This window comes from Neofelis nebulosa, chromosome 11 (genome assembly GCF_028018385.1).
Source record: "Neofelis nebulosa isolate mNeoNeb1 chromosome 11, mNeoNeb1.pri, whole genome shotgun sequence".
Classification (NCBI taxonomy): Eukaryota; Metazoa; Chordata; class Mammalia; order Carnivora; family Felidae; genus Neofelis; species Neofelis nebulosa.
In genome coordinates, this window is record NC_080792.1 from 45425296 (window position 1) to 45438443 (window position 13148).

Consider the following 13148-nt stretch of genomic DNA (forward strand, 5'->3'; position numbering starts at 1 on the left):
GGCCATAACTGCAGTTCCGGTATTAACAGCACAGTTACAAAAGATGAATTGTAAATGGCAATAAATTTACGAATCCAAAGTACTTTGAAACTACCATTTGCAAGGCAAAATTTGTTGTTTGGAAACTAACCATTATAGCAGCACAATGGACTTTCCTTGTATTTCACACACACATAAACACACACACACACACACACACATACACACACACACACACACGCAATCTTTTCTTACAAGCTAATATTCCAGCTAGGGAGAATGGGGAGATGAGTAGAGGCTATCACTGATGAATGCTTTGTTCCGAGAAAAGCAGTGAACTTACTATTTACCACTAGGAGAAAAAAACATATATTTCTTAGAGTTGAGAGATTAGGTATAACATATTAGAAAACGATTCAAATGGGAAAATAAGACTTTGAGTAAGTGACCTACATATGTAGAAAATGAAAATTATTTTAAGCCCATTTACTCAATCTTACAATCTTCCAAGCAACAAAAATGACAAAGGAATCAGAACAATCAAGTTAGTACCAATATTGGGGACAGAGCCTCTGTGGTTAAATCACAGATGCGCTCAGTTTTTACCACTCTGCTGCGCATCCCCTATTTAGAAAGCCATCTTGGGGTTCTACCACGTGGCACAGAACAGTATAGACGATCACAGGATCTAGAGGCCGAGAGGGCTAGCCAGAGCAGTAAGCTGCTTTAAATCAGTTCTGTTACAAAGCAGACAGAGCGACGTGTCAGTTTGCAGAGAAATAAAATGAAAAATCGCTTTCAAAAGCCTCAGAATGGTCCCTGCTTTGAGGCATTGGAAAAAATTGATTTCAGTAATTGAAAGTGAGTTTTGCTGTGCATGAACAATCAGCTTCACATAAGATTCTGCCTCCATGGCCCACTGACTTTCACGATATCTGAATTAAGATTGGTCTATATCCACAAACAGGCAAACAAGCCAGGTGGGCTAAAATCTGTGTCTCCTTTTCCAGATGCCTCTAAACATAAGTCTGAAAGTTAGTTAGTACAAATGTCAATTAAGATCTTCTGGACATGATAGCAAATTGCTTTCCTCATATGGCCCTACTACCAAATCTTTATTTTTTTTATTTTTTTTTTAACGTTTATTTATTTTTGAGACAGAGAGAGACAGAGCATGAACGGGGGAGGGTCAGAGAGAGAGGGAGACACGGAATCTGAAACAGGCTCCAGGCTCTGAGCTGTCAGCACAGAGCCCGACGCGGGGCTTGAACTCACCGACCTCGAGATCATGACCTGAGCCGAAGTCGGATGCTTAACCGACTGAGCCACCCAGGCGCCCCCCCTGCTGCCAAATCTTAACCAAATGAGAGATGAACCCAATCTGGATTGAATTTTGTTTCACCTATTAAGGGAAATACGGCCACAGACAGCCATGACTCTCAACCACAGTCCAGGCAGCCAAATTATTTTGTTTGAAAATCGATCTTCTCAATTCTAAATAAGATGAAATCCCCCCTTTTTTTCCCTGTGAGTAGAAACTAAATCAAAACAAAACAAAATTGCCAAGCTTAAACTCACAACCTTGAAGATAGAAAGGGATTTGACAGCGATCATCTTGTTTATCAGACTGCTTCCAAACAAGACCACACCTAAAATATTCCAAAATGGCCAAAATAATATGCCCAGTCTTTTAATGAGCTTCCGGGAAGATTACAATACTCTATCTCAGGTGTCTATTCCGGAACTGTCAAATCGTTACAGTTTAATTCTTCATACTGAAATTCCATCCATCTCCAGTGTAAGCTGAAGCAACGGAACATGAATTTCTGGAACCTTCACCAAGCCCTGGAATCACTCTGCCTTTCCATCTTCTCCAGCCTGCTAACCTTCTGGTGGTCACATGACTGCTGCTTGAATACGCCAGTCATAACTACACCAGAGATGATGTATTTAAAGACTTAAGAACAGAAACTGGCACGTAGTAAGAGCCAAAAACGAAAAAAAATAGTGATCCTCATGATGACAATTGGCCGAGGTGACATGTCCAGTCACTTCAAAGTTGCTCTCACCAAACACTGGATTGCTTTTAAATTTACCACTGTGCCAATCTCGACATAACCCTCTCCATTCATTTTTCATATCCCTCCTCCTGACTGCAGAGCATTGCTAAGCCAAATCACAGAATTTTGCTATCTCCCTACAAACTCATGCTAAGTTCCAATGTACTCTTAGCTGACCAAAACCTTAGTATGTATCTCGTGTGCCCTCCCTAGCACACTTCTGAAATAAATCACTCCACATCTTCTCTCCCTCAATTCTTTTCCACCGGAAATCTCTTCTCCCAGCCGATCTCCTCAGGAATGGATTTTTCATACAATGCTGCATACACCAGTGCCTCGCTTAATACCTGAAAGATGGAGTTTGTTCAATGCGTATGTATCTGATTGAAACCAAAACAACAGTAGTCAAGGTAGTTTCTACAGGAATTTCCATTTCCTTTTTTCTAAAGAATTGGGGAAGATCTCAGCCAAATGCAGGAGAGGAAAGGTTTCCTGTGTTCACCTGTTTTGTCATCTTGTTCCCACGACTTTTACTATCCTTCTGCCTGCTATGTTATCCTGTTGCCACTGGGTCTGCATCACAGTGGTCACTGCGGTCACATCTAGAATCTAGTCTTCAGTACTAGCTGCCATGTGCAGCCCCTCTCTTGGTCTGCAATTGTTCGAGTTTCCTGTTTTAACTTTTTTTAAATTTTTTAATGTTTATTTATTTTTGACAGAGAGAGAGAGAGAGAGAGAACATGAGCAGGGGAAGGGCAGAGAGAGAGGGAGACACAGAATCTAGAGCAGGCTCCAAGCTCTGGGCTGTCAGCACAGAGCCTGACGCGGGGCTGGAGCACCCAAACTGTGAGGTCATGACCTGAGCCGAAGTCCGAAGCTTAACCAGCTGAGCCACCCAGGCGCCCCATCAAGTTTCCTGTTTTAAATAGCTTTCTTCACAACACGTGGACAGCTCCAGCCAATTGTATTCCTACCAGGAATTGACAAATTATGTGCAAATGACTGGACTTGCTGCACATGCTCCCTTTGAACCGACACTTCTGTTTGCTGAGAATGGTCTCTCCCTTTCGTTCAGTTCTCTGGCTCCGGGGTCATCAATATTTGCATGACTAGTCCCCCCCCCCTCTTCCCAGTCTCAGCTCCATGCTACACCATGCAGAGCCTTGCAGGAACAATTATGGACACCCCCATCCAAACTCCATACATACGCATCCACTAACAGTTTTTGTTGGTGATGCCCAAGTTTGCACACATTAGCTGTGCAGTCCAGGTGGAGACAGGGATGCAGAAGGAGAGAGCAGAGAACTCCAGAGTCCCAGTTACGGAGTGGTATGTGATCTAGAGGAGCTCTGATGTGCCTGAGAAGGAGGTTGGTGCACCCAGAGCCTTCCGAAGCATGGCCCGCAGCAGGGCTCCGTTGCCTGGGTCTGAGGAAAGCACTGCTGCCATTTTCATCGTACTCAGATCTGCAAAATAGGTACCGATGGATGGCAGAAGTCTATCTATTGAAAAATGCAAATCCCCTTCTTCCAAAGTAATTAATTCTGTAATGATTTCTGTGCTGCGCTATCAAATATTCCTTGATCTGTGTAGCCCGAAGGACTAACCATTTTTTTACCCTTCAAATGAGGTACACACAAATCTTCATTTTCCTCCCTTTCTTCATTCCCTCTTGATCTCAGGCATTTCCCCCTGCTATAAGGCATTTCCTCTCTTCCTTTTCTCCTTTCTCAAAAAGAGTGCCCTTCTTCACATGGAAGCAGCATACACTGATGGTATGCAAGGTGTGCACAGAGTGGACTTCTCTGAAACTATTTACTAAACCTAATGTGCATTATAAAAATCTAGCATGTAAAACCAGTTATATTATTGCATAGACTGATGCTATGTAAAAATCTGAATTGACTTTATATATATATTACATCTATATTATATATATGCATATGTATGTATTTATTATATTATATATTATATATAATATATGTTATATATTATATATGTTATATAATATATAATATATGTTATATATTATATATATACATATGTATGTATACATATTATATATATATATACTTAAGAAAGCAGTAAATTAAATAGCAATTGACTTAAATATATATATTATATATATAGTATGTATATAATATATTTAATAACAGGAAGGAGTTGACTTAGATATGGCAAAAATGATGAAGGTGGATTAGAAATGATAGAAATTTGGGAAATGTTCAGTACAGGAGAACTCATTAGAAAAAGATACACAGCCCTTGTCCTGGATCTTTTACTTCTTGGCTGTACAAACCTGACCCTTACAAGACTGACTTTCCTCATCTCCCCACCTCACAGAGGCATTAGGAAGATCAGTGGAGAAGTACATGGACAAGTTATAACGTGATTCTCTCCAAGGCTGACCTGCTCTCTGTAATCTCAGTCTTCACATTTTCCAGATTCTGCCTTTATCGGCTGTGCTTTGTATTTCAGTAATTTGGGGTTTTTCCCATTCATTGCTATTGGCTCATTCTCTCCCTCTCACTTGGATTTCCAGTGTCCTAGAAGCAAAGTCCTCTTCCTTATGTATTAGTCAGCTAGGGCTGCCATAGCAAAATACTGCAATTGGGTGGCTTAAACAACAGACCTTTCTTTCCTGGAGGCTGGAAGGCCAAGAGAGAGGTGCTGACAGTGTTGGTTCCTGACTTGCAAATGCTGCTTTCTCGCTGTGCCTTCACATCACCTTTCCTCTGCACCATGCACAGAAAGAGAGAGGGATCTGTGGTGTCTCTCCCTCTTCTTATAAGGACAGGAGTCCTGTCAAATTAGAGCCCCATCCCTATTACTTCATTTAAATGGAATGGCCTCTTTAAAGGCCTTACCTCCAAATACCATCACATTGGGGGCTTAGGGCTTCAGCATATTTTGGGGAGGATACAATTCGATCCATAACACTTACCTGTTTTCTTCTTCTTCCTGCGTGAGCCAAACTAATGAAGCAATGGATATACACTAATGATTCCCAAACAGAGGTTGAATCACCCACAACGCTTTTTAAAATTAGAGAAATCCAAGCCCCGTTGAAGATCTACTGAACTAGAAAAGTTTGAGAATGGACCCAGAGCTGTAATTTTTACATCTATGTAGATGAATCTGAAGTCACACCCGTAGAACCACGATCTACGACCCCTGCCTCCACCCTCAGCATCCACTTCTTCAGTGTCTACTTCCTCCCTGTTCTCCCATTTTTATCCTTATTATTCCATTGAGACAATTCTTTCAAAGGCCACCAAATGGTTTCACAATTGCAAAATTGCACAGCATTTCTTCGGTCTTTAGTCTCATTAATTTTTCTGCAACAGTTGTGTGCCAGGGTATCCCCGTTCCATGAAATGCTCTCCTTTTTGGTTTTTCACTGTTCCCACACGTGTTACATCTCTAACTCATCTATTTGAGTGTTCTTCATCGACTTTTATATCCCCATTCCCCAAAGCACTGTCCTCAGCACTTTTTTATTCTTTCTCAATAATGAATGATAGTTTCTCATCCATTCCAACAACTTCGAATGTTATTTATCTGAACTATTTCTAAAGCCTGTAGATTACTCTTGTGAGCACCTTTCCCTGTTAACCACTTCCAGATACATGTGTCCTCAGGAGTGCTCAAACCCAGCATATGTGTTTATTCTTCAATGCTGAGAGACAACCATGTGCCAGACCCTGTGCTAGGTTCTGGGGATGCAAGGTGAAAAGCAGAAATCACCTTGCTTTCCCAGAACTGGCAGTTCAGCGAAGAAATAGAAACCAGACGCTACAAACTGCCATAAAAAGTACCATGAGGGGGGAAGCGCAGAGTGCTGAGGGGCACAGCCAATCCAGATCTGGAAGTCAGGAAGGCTTCCTGGAAGGAGTAGTATCAAAGTTGAGTCCTGATGTATGAGTAGGAGTCAGTAAGAAGAGGGAAGAGAAGAATTGATCGTAGTGACTGCCAATCAATTCTCGGCAGCCCAGCATCCAACTCCTATTCCTATTTTCCCCAGTCTCGCTTGAGAGTGCCCTTGGGTACAAGCTGAGGGGCACCTTCCAGACAAAGGGCACTCTCCAGCATGGCAAACTGGGGGGTAGGAGGGCACATGACTTCAGCATGGCCAGTTCAATGAGCTCTCCCGTGATCTTTTTTTTTTAAGTTTTTATATATTTATTTTTGAGAGAGAGAGAGAGATAGAGAATCCCAAGTCAGTGTGGAGCCCAACACAGGGCTCGAACCCATGAACCGTGAGATCATGACCTGAGTCGAACTCAGACACTTAACCGACTGAGCCACCTAGGTGCCCCCCTCCTAGGACTCTGAACCTTGAGCAAAGCAAGATCATGAGAAAAGCATTTTTTTTCACACACAAAAAAGACTGAAGTAAAGCACCCAAAGAGGTAAGAAAACAAACCTGAGGAGTGATGTTGTGGGAAAAGAAGGCAGGTATTTCAAGAAGGGAGAATATTGTAGTGCTCAAGATCTCTGGCTTTGGGGTCATGAAGACCACATTTGGGACTCTGCACTTTTCTTTGTGCTCTGTATGACCTTGTGCAGTTCTCTTAATTGTGAGATGGAATAATAATCATAGCTACACCTCAGGTTGCCGTATAGCTTAAACGAGCTATCTTGTGTAAAGCATTTAGCACCATGCCCAGCACATATTAGATGGACAAGTAGTCAACGAGGTCAGAAGGTCAGAGGGTCAAGGAAGGTAAGGATTGGAGCATGTACCCTAGAGTCACATACCAGGGAAGGCCCTGGGAACTTGAAGACAGCCATTTACAAGAAGATAGAGGGACAGAAACTAGATTTCAATGGGTGCCAAGGATGCAACATGAAAAAAGCAGACAATAAATGGTAATGACTATTTACGGATATTTGGCTGCAATGGGGAAAATAAATTTGATGGTCTTTAGTGAATTACTTGGGATTGAGGGGAAATTTATTTTGGTGGGTTTTTTTTCCCAATATGAGAGATGCATAAGCATGCTTAAAAACTAATAGAAAGAGAGGTACCTTGGTGGCTCAGTCAGTTAAGCGTCTGAGTCTTGATTTCGGCTCAGGTCATGATCTCATGGTCATGGGGTGGAGACCCATGTCAAGTGTGGAGCCTGCTTAAGATTCTCCCTATCTCTCTCTCTCTCCCTCCCTTTGCCCCTCCCCTGCTCTCTCTCTCTCTCTCTCTCTCTCTTTCCCCCCCTAAAAAAAAAAAAGGGAAAAAATAATAGGAATAATAGGAAGAGACAATATTGAATAGAGAATTAAGATACAGAAAAGGGGACTAATCAATTCAATCTGTGGGCCTCAGAGCCGTGGTTTCCATACCCCTAGGGGTCCCTGAAACCTTTTCAGGGACAAATCACAACTGTTTTCATAATTACTATAGGATGTTACTTGCCTCTCACTATACGGCTTTTGTATTGTTAATGCAAAAGCAATAGTGGGTAACACTGTGGGCACTTTTGTGTAAACCAAAGCATCAAAGTGTCATGGTGGTGTTTCTCTTCTTCACCCTCCTACACAGTAAACCAGTGCCAGTTCCACTCAAGAATGTCCTTGCTGAAGCACAAAATTACCAATTTTATTAAATCTTGACACTTGAGTGTATGTCTTTGTAATAAGCCATATGACAAAACGGGAGGTACACAGAAAGCACTTCTATGTAGACTCAGTGTGATGGGTGTCTTCAGAATTGATCTTGTTGGGAGTTGAACTAGGCTTTTGTCATGGAATACCATTTTTAATTTCAAAAATGGCCTACAAACTATGGCTATTCAAATGAGTGTTTGGAGGACATTTTCTTGGAAATGAGCAAAAATGAGGCTGTCACTTCAAGAAAAACTGACAATATTTGTTGGCAATAATACTTGAGCTCTCAAGCGGAAATTATAATGTTGGAAAATTTGTTTCTGCCACTGTGAGTTTGACAGTTCTCAATACTTTAATACTTTTCTGATGTGATTGGTGGTGATATTCATGAATATGGCATTTTTGATATTATAAAATAAAACGTGCCAACATTTGAAAGATCTGCATAATTCAATGAACCAATATTTTCCAAATGACTATGCATAATGTTTAAAATCATGCCATATTAGCAAAAGATTAGTTCAAAATGCAAATAGATTAATGGATTTTTAAAGTAACAGGCTATGGAAAACTCATTAATATGCCTTCAGGATCTACATGGCAGCTAATCTGTAGGAAAATATTACTTGTTGAGTTTTGGTATAATATTAAATAAAAATATCCACAATTATCTGAAGAAGTTGTTAGAATAGTCCTCCCTTTTTCAGCTACACATATGTGTAAGGCAGGATTCTCTTCCCATACTTCAACCAAATAATCATTTCACAATTGTACGCAGAAGCTGAAGCAAGAATCTGGTCGTCTTTTGTTAAACCAGACATTAAAGAAATTTACAAAAGTGTAAAATAATACTACTTTTCTCACTAATTTTTTTGTTTTGGAAAATATATGTATTTATCTTTTAAAATGCAATTGGGGTGCATGGGTGGCTCAGTCGGTTGGGCATCCTACTTCAGCTCATGTCATGATCTCATGGTTTGTGGGTTGGAGCCCTGCATCAGTCTCTGTGCTGACAGCTCAGATCCTGGAGCCTGCTTCAGATTCTCCATCTCATCTCTCTCTGCCCCTCCCCCACTCGCACTCGCTCGCTCTATCTATCAAAAATAATTAAACATTAAAAAAATTTAATTCAACTTAATTAGCATATACTCAGGTTATTTATTTTTTTTAACGTTTATTTATTTTTGAGACAGAGAGAGACAGAGCATGAACAGGGGAGGGGCAGAGAGAGAGGGAGACACAGAATCTGAAACAGGCTCCAGGCTCTGAGCTGTCAGCACAGAGCCCGACGCGGGGCTTGAACTCACGGATCGTGAGATCATGACCTGAGCCGAAGTCGGAGGCTTAACCGACCAAGCCACCGAGGCGCCCCTCAGGTTATTTTTTTAAGTCAATTTATTTTTTAAATTCTCTGTTTCAGTTCCTAAAATGGTGTCAATAACGTACACATAGTTCACATAAACAAGAAGTCCATTGGGGTGCTCGATAATTTTCAACTGTAAAAGGCTCCTGTGATCAAAAAGTTTGACCAGAAAGCTGGAAAAACAATGGTACTAGACTAGGCAGGAGAGGCAGAATGGGAGTGAAAGATTCCATCCAAGACGAAGGGAAGGCTATTTCTCCCATAGGAAACAAAGAAGGAGGAGAGGATTAGGCAGATGCCAAGATATTTGGAGCTTGGTGGCAGGAATTCAAAGGATTTCCCATCTGAAGTCTTGCTTTTCAGTGTGATGTAAGTGTTGGGTTGTGTGTGGAAAGTGAGGGGAAAGGGGAAGGTAGCTCAGGCGTTTGAGAGACCCATGGAGCAGCTCTGGAGAACAGGAGAACCACCTGGCCAGAGCCCTGCAGAGAGAAGACTAAGCAGCAATGGGGACAAGGGGTGAGGTGAACATTCCAAACCAGGGACAACGCTATACTCTTTACCCTGCCAAAGTAGTTTGGCTTTACTATAATTACTAAATTTCTTATCCATTTAATATTGCAACCACACGGAAATAAGTAGAACAATATCTCAAAACACCTGTCTGTCCACCACCACCATTTTAACAATGCTAATGTTGGGGTGCCTGGGCAGTTCAGTCAGTTAAGTGTTCAACTCTTGATTTTGGCTCAGGTCATGATCTCATGGTTTGTGAGATCAAGTCCCATGTCAGGCTCTGCTCTGGCAGCACAGAACCTGCTTAGGATTCTCTCTCTCTCCCTCTTTCTCTCTCTCTGTCCCTCTCGTGCTCAGGCTCGCTCTATCTCTCTCTAAATAAATAAATAAACTTTAAAAACAAAACAAATGCTAATGTTTTGTCATAGGGAACACAGACTGAATATTTAAGCTAATTTATTTCTAGATACTATAAAATGTCTTTAAAAACTTTATTGGTAGTTTAGTCCACACTTTATATTCTGATTTTATAATATACAGTTTTTAATTCTACTTCTGGTTGTTGATTTTGAAATGTAAATCTAGAAGATTGGACAATTGACAATCTTGCTGTTTTATTGTAGCTTCCAGGAACAAACAATTTTACTGGGGAAAATGGCTAAATGGATTTGTTTCCTTTTTTTTTTTTTTTTGACTCTTAACAACTATTTATTATAAACCATAAGTTAAAGTTGTTTCAATGAAGAAAACTATATGGATTTTGAAGATATTTTCCTCTAAAAAAATGATGCTATTTTAAATAAGAGGTAAGAGCTAAGCGTATTTAAAATTTTGGTCAACAATCTCCTTCAGGGTTTACTCAAGGATTAAATCCTCAACTATTTCATTATATTATTCATTGTTTTTTCTAATATGAAATTTATTGTCAAATTGGTTTCCATACAACACCCAGCTCATCCAAACAGGTGCCCTCCTCAGTGCCCGTCACCCACTTTCCCCTCCCTCCCAACCCCCATCAACCCTCAGTTTATTTTCAATTTTTAAGAGTCTCTTATGGTTTGCTTCCTTCCCTCTCTGTAACTTTTTTTCCCCTTCCCCTCCCCCATGGTCTTCTGTTAAGTTTCTCAGGATCCACATAAGAGTGAAAACATATGGTATCTGTCTTTCTCTGTATGACTTATCTCACTTAGCATAACACTCTCCAGTTCCTAAATGGATTTGTTTTCATTTTCTCTTCAATGCATAACATAGGGAGGATCTAATGCCAAAAAAAAAAAAAAAAAAAAAAAAAAAAAAATCAAAGCTCAGCTTCCTTGTCTGAAGTGAACAAATTCTAATCCCTAAAGTGATATCTTCAGAACCCAAAGTCTAGATTGGTTCATGACCTTGATTGTGCAGTTCTGACCACCTTTAGAAGTTCAGACTTCCCAGCTATGGAAGCACTCACTCCCTTTTCACTTCAACTAAAGGCTCAGAGGATGACACAATACTCTAAAGTGTTTAAAAAGCAATATCCCCTTGTTGGGCTGAGGTCAAGCTGTGGTCATCTCCACCGAAGTCAAGGTCAACGACCTTCACAAGTTCTGATGCTAGCAATCTCTTTCTGCCTCCCTAAACATCCAGTGAGCCGCGGGCCACTCAGCGCAGCACTCTTTCCCCTAAAAATGTGGTGCAGAATGAGAAGGGCAATGTGAGGTTTGCAAACTTTTTCTGTGAGATCTGTAATGGAATATGCTGCTGAAGGCTGTAATGTTGCTTCCGCCAAGACACCATAGAGTTCTTTCATTTATTCCACGCAACAATCTCTCATTTTGAAAATAGAATTATTAGCAATAATAATAAATAATAAGTATATTGCTCTTGCTAGTTTATAAAGTGATTTTCATATGTCCCTCTGGGTGATTATAAACACTGGTACACAGAAACTATTATAACAAAATTATAAACTATACACTCAGCGGATCTATAAAACTGTTGACATCTGGTTACAATGTTCTGTTGGACAGCCACTCTCAGGTATCAGGGTGACTCATCATCGTTCATTATGTCAGTACATTACTGATTCACTAAACTTTTTTTAAAAAAAGTCTCACCCAGTTGAAATGAAAATGCTAATTAAAAAAAAGTAGGGGTACCTGGATGGCTCAGTCAGTTGGGTGTCCAACTTCAGCTCAGGTCATGATCTCACAGTGAGTTCGAGCCCTGCATGGGGCTCTGTGCTGACAGCTCAGAGCCTGGAGCCTGCCTTGGATTCTGTGTATGTGTGTGTCTCTCTCTCCCCTCCTCCGCTCATGCTCTGTCTCCCTCTGTCTCAAAAATAAATAAACGTTAAAAAAAAATTTTTTAATTGATCTAACCAGTTAACAGGAATAGAATTCTGTGTTTGTTAAAAGGCTATCAAACAACCCCAAATTAGCCAATTTCCCTACAAACTGTTATTCTATTTGCAAAAGAAAATCAAAGCATAAACTTCCTTTTAAGTCTTTTTTTTTCCAATATATGAAATTTATTGTCAAATTGGTTTCCATACAACACCCAGTGCTCATCCCAAAAGGTGCCCTCCTCAATGCCCATCACCCACCCTCCCTTCCCTCCCACCCCTTTTAAGTCTTTTAAATAGATGGGATAGTATATGAAAAGGGATGCTTGTCCCCTGAAACATTAACGTTCTTAAAAAGCCAATACCCCCATGATAGATAGGAAATGTACTCCTATAATACATGACAAATCTGGTCCAGTCAACTTCTGACCTTCCGGGTCACTCAAACTCTCCATAATTCAGATCGAATGCTTATCTCATAAACATACAAAACAAGACACATGTGAAACCACTTTGGTCAACTCCTCACTCATTCATTTATTCATTCAACCAACCAAAATGTATTGACTGCCTTCTTTTTTCCAGGGTCGCGTTAAAAAACTAACACACAATCTCTGCCCTGAGGAATTTTTTCTTGAGTTAGAGACAGAGACATAAACAATTAATTACCAAGCAGTGTGTTTATAACGAATGCAACCCTACTTGGAAACCGCATGCACAATTCTTAGTGTTTGTTGTCAGGTACTGGTTATAAAAGCCTTTGATTTTTAGACCTCCTTACTGAGGCACCTCATGTATTTTGGGGGGGGACATGAAAGGAACTCTGGATTTACACGCTCAGAAATTGGAAGGTACAAAGCTATTTTAGAAGGCACTGTGGAAGAACAGAGAAATGGCATCTAAATAAAATCAGAGGAACAAGGAAGTTTTTACAGAGAAAGTAAAATTTAAATTGAATTCTGAAGAACAAAAGGTGAGTTATCTCGTCAGGGACTTCTAGCCTGTGAGAAATATCTTTCTGTTGTTTAAGCTGCCCAGTCTGTGGTGTTTTGTTATGGTGGCCCCAGTAAACTAACAGTGCCGTGTGACTAGAAACAGATGGCATCAGGAATGGTGGGAGGTGAGGATTAAATGAGTTTATATAAAAGAGTTAGCTGCTATCGTTTTCACCTCTCACTCACTGAGTGTGGCCTTGGTAGCAGGATAACTCCTGGTGACTCTCCCCAAGGAAGCCATTTTCTCCCTGACATAAGATGGAATGCTCACTCCAGGGACTTTTCCTCTCAAAGCAGTGGGGCAACCGGAATTC

General features: G+C 40.6%; 1 long non-coding RNA gene across 1 annotated transcript in view; it reads right to left on the bottom strand.

Moving 5' to 3' along the window:
- LOC131490250 (uncharacterized) overlaps positions 1-11801 on the bottom strand; it is a 94938-nt gene extending 83137 nt beyond the window's left edge. The window contains exon 1 of the long non-coding RNA XR_009251006.1: positions 11655-11801. This is a non-coding gene — a long non-coding RNA (uncharacterized LOC131490250). The remainder of the gene's footprint in view (positions 1-11654) is intronic.
- Between the last annotated feature and the right edge of the window lie 1347 nt (positions 11802-13148).